The sequence below is a fragment of the Cyprinus carpio genome, chromosome A7 (genome assembly GCF_018340385.1).
Source record: "Cyprinus carpio isolate SPL01 chromosome A7, ASM1834038v1, whole genome shotgun sequence".
Classification (NCBI taxonomy): Eukaryota; Metazoa; Chordata; class Actinopteri; order Cypriniformes; family Cyprinidae; genus Cyprinus; species Cyprinus carpio.
Window position 1 is genome coordinate 17,149,591 of NC_056578.1, and position 4,351 is coordinate 17,153,941.

The 4,351-nt window shown below is 39.5% G+C and overlaps 2 long non-coding RNA genes across 2 annotated transcripts; one reads left to right on the forward strand and one right to left on the reverse strand.

Moving 5' to 3' along the window:
* The first annotated feature begins 3,055 nt into the window (after positions 1-3,055).
* On the forward strand, positions 3,056-3,655 carry LOC109097306. The gene is made up of 2 exons (XR_006160438.1): positions 3,056-3,302; positions 3,422-3,655. It is a non-coding gene; the product is annotated as an uncharacterized LOC109097306 (long non-coding RNA).
* On the reverse strand, positions 3,304-3,981 carry LOC122145616. Its single transcript, XR_006160437.1, has 2 exons — positions 3,652-3,981; positions 3,304-3,564 (listed from the first exon to the last, which is right to left on the reverse strand). It is a non-coding gene; the product is annotated as an uncharacterized LOC122145616 (long non-coding RNA).
* Positions 3,982-4,351: the final 370 nt, after the last annotated feature.

Consider the following 4,351-nt stretch of genomic DNA (forward strand, 5'->3'; position numbering starts at 1 on the left):
TGCTAAATTTGTTTTTGCTTTTTCAATTATAATACATAAACTATATAATGATTAAAAAAGTACAACAGTTATTGTTTTCATAATATTTAATATTGACAAATGTTATTTTGTATTGTAATGAAGAAGGTTTTTATGACAACAAAAATGGTCTACTAAAAATTAAACACAGATTTACATTAAGAAAAATTAGCCTACTTCAAACATTTTAAGCAGCTTGAACAAAACCTGTTAATATTTATTATAGACCACTGTAACAGTCTATAAACTAAAAAAAAACATGTTTAGTATGAAAATAAAAGTGTGTACACAAGTTAAATTGGACGATAAAGAAATTGCTAACAATAGTAGCTATAATAGAGCATGTTTTAGGTATTTAGGTGTTTAGATGCAGAAATGGACAAATCAAATGTAAAATAATGTAATCGATTTAATTAAATATAGATTCATTTTTGTTAGAGCAAAAAATAATAATAATAATAATAAATACATGAATACATACACACATACAAAAAAAAAGCAGCCAAGATGAATGATTTTCTGTTTTTTATAGATTAAAATTGAAGACAGAAAGCAGCTGGTAAATGCAGTCACTTTAATATTCAAATCCAGTATCATGATCCACTTCAGATTTATTTCTCAACAGTTTATGTTAACGTGGCTGTTTCGTTTATATTCACCAAGCTATTATGTATTTTGAAATAATCTTGTACGTGATTTGTTTGTTCTTGCGATGAAAAGCCAGAATCAGCGTCCTCTGGAGCTCGAGAGATAGATGTTATTCTGCCCTTAAACACTCTCGCGCTGTCAAATAGTCTTTCATTTTTACAATTAAACAGCTCACAAACACCTGAATCTAGCTCTTGTTGTGTTCTAATGGGTGGATTGTGTGAATTCGCGGTAATATTTTATTTTAAAAAGCTCTTAAACAAGAATAAATTAATTTGTTGTGAGCTCGTGACACTGCACGCGCTGATCAGATCGGTGATTTCAGATAGGTCGGATAGGCTGCCGCAAATATTTAATTTCCACACTTTACAGCTCACATACGCCTGAATGTAGCTCTTGTTGTGTTCTATTGGGTGGATTGTGTGCATTCGCGGTAATATTTTATTTTAAAAAGCTCTTAAACAAGAATAAATTCGTTTGTTGTGAGCTCGTGACTCTACACGCTTATGATCAGAGCGGTGATTTATCTCTAGTCTTTCTCACTTATCTCTGGCCAGACATCGATTATTAATGAGCCCTGACCCGGTAATAATCAGGGGCCTCATTTATAAAGCGTGCGTACGCACAAAACGGGGCTGGAAACGTACGTACGCCAGTTCCCACGCAAAGGTTGTGATCTATAAAAAACAAACTTGACGGGAGAATGTGCGCACCTTTAAGCAAACTTTGAGCCGTGCGTACGCACATTCTGGAGACAAAGGGAATTGGCGACACCGATGGTGAGGTCGTGAACTGAAGTTAGATTGTAGAAAATAAATGTGAGAAGAACGATTATAAGAATGAATGACATTTAATTTTCACTCCATTTCATACGTTATATCCACATTATCATGAAGATTAAATCCAACAGTGTTATTTGTGCCGATTGTTTTAGGCTATATACATCTAGTAAAATCCAAACGTAATTCAAAATGTATTAAAAGTAAAATAAAATAATAATCAGCGCTGCCTTACAGTCACATTGTCCACAACGGGAGCACAGGAGGACATGGCGCGATACATGTGATAGCCTACAGAATAGCATGAAATACCCTTTTATTAGAGAACTGCAGAACACAGTGTAAAAAGGAAATATTTTCCTTAATGTACATAGCCTATATCATAAAATGTCAAAGTCTGCAAATACAGTCATGAAGCACAATCGCTACTCATCATCGGTCCTAACTATTACGGTGTTCATTACAAAACCGTCAAGAAGCATGTGTTCACTATAACATTTTCGTCTTAAATTTTCGCCCACAAATTAATTAAGTGATTTTGTCAAGGTGTTAACGATCAGTCTATTTGCTAGAAAACATATAAATTCTCCGGTGACCCGGGTATGTAATGCTTCATGATGGCACTCCTGGCACTGTTGGAGGATTACGCTAATGGCAGAATAAGGAGAGAGAACGAGTTTTCAGGGACCATGATGATTTCCTGGCCCATGATGATGACTGGCTAATAAGCCGATTTAGATTCCCTAGAGCTGTGCTCTTGGATCTATGTGCTGAATTGGGTCCAGTATTAGAGAGGGCAACACGCCGGAACCATGCCATCCCAGTCCAAATACAAGTCCTCACCACTCTCGGGGTTCTTGGCAACCGGCTGTTTCCAGCGGGAATTGGCAGACAGGTAAATTAATAATATAAAAAAAACTATAAGTAATCCTCAAATTTGTCTCTAAGACCTTTTTGTATATGAAATAATTCTATTGGAATCTATCATCTCACCCTATAGGTCTGGTATATCACAGCCGTCCCTGAGTGCCATAATATCTGTCGTTTTAAATGGTGGTGGTATACTTAATATGGTTAGTCGATACATCAGGTTCCCCTACACTGTGCGAGAACAGGCCGAAATTAAAACGCAATTTGCAGCAATGTCTGGTTTCCCAAATGTAATCGGCGCAATTGACTGCACTCATGTTGCTATAAGGGCACCATCTGAAAATGAATTTGTTTATGTTAACAGAAAGCATGTGCATTATATTAATGTGCGAGTCATATGTGACTCTAAAATGACCCTCACAAACATTGTGGCACAATGGCCTGGCTCAGCACATGATTCCTTTATTCTGACACATAGCAGTGTAGGGAACTGACTAAATGCAGGCGCAGTACGTGATGGCTGGCTTCTTGGTGAGTTTAACAATATTAAAAAGTAGAAACCGTAACAATTGTTTTTAATATAATTATAACCTGCAGGCGACAGTGGCTACCCCCTGAGACGCTGGCTCCTCACCCCATTTTTAAACCCGCAGAGCGCAGAGGAAACTCATTATAACGAGGTCCACTCTCGTGCCCCGCGCAGTTGTGGAGCGTGCCATCGGCATCCTGAGATGCAGATGGCGTGCTCTGGATGCCTCGGGTGGCAGACTTTTATACCATCCAGCAAAAGTGTGCAAGATTGTCAGGGCGTGTGGTGTTTTGCACAATATAGCACTGAGAAACGGTATTCCTCTCCCTCCTGATCTCCCTCTCCCCCAGCATTACGCCCCCGAGCCACAGCCCCCTGGCCGACAAGAGGGATATCAACGAGGTGCAAGAATCCGTGAGGATGTCATGCGGCGTTTGTAAAGAAAGACAAAACTCAAGGTTCATGTTTTAACTGCATCTTTTAATGATTGTGCAATTTCTTGCATCACTTCTCTCATCTGCCGTAGCTCATCTGCAACCCCGTTGACAGCGTTTATTGTCTCTCGCTGTAACTGCAGGACTGCGTCAGTGAGTACCCGACCACTTTTGGACGTGCCAGACGCAGAAGGGGCACTGCTTTGAGCCGGACGCTGTGCATCTGCATCTGAGAACCCCTCACCCTGAACCTCCTGTTCATTTACAGCTTCAGACTCCGGAAGGACTGGAGGACAAACAATTGGCAACATTTATCCATTTATCACCCCACACACTCAAATGTACAGCGTTAATGATTAAAAATCGGTTTAACCTTGCTCCTCTGTGGTTTCAGTCACGTCAGTGTCTCCCTCCTTTTCCGACACAATACCACACACACGCTGACCTCCCCAATTATAGCCGCGATTTTGCTGTCCACTGATGTGAGATCAGCTGTACATGGGCCCCCACCAGTTGCAGCCACGCTCTGGCGGTGGGAGGACAGTTTTCTCTTTGCCTCCACCTTGAATGAATGAGAATCTTTATTTCACATATTTTGCATACTGTAAGCACATGTAAATAAAACTTTTTGAAAATCAATATTGCTATTTATATAGGTATATAGCCTAATAAAACACAAATGTAATATGTTGGTAAAAAAAAAAATTTGTATACCTTCAGGTCGGACCATTTTTTCTTTAATTCTGCAACTGTCCGTTCTGTCCCACTGACACAATTGACGGCAGAAGCAATACTTTGCCACTCGCACTGCTTCTTTTTATTAGTGACCCCACTGCTGTGGCCACCAAATAACACAGTTTTCCGAGCCTCCACCTCCCCTACAAGTGTTTCAATCTCAGTATCTGAGAAATTACGTTTTTTTCCTCTTTTCTCACCTGTCGCCATTATTAAAATTAGGCTAACAGAAATGCACGTTTTCACTTTCTTGGATTAATTAATTGGCGGGTCGCATGCCAGTTTTCCAGGTATATATGGGATTCCACTCTCATTTACATGCTGATCAGCAATCATGA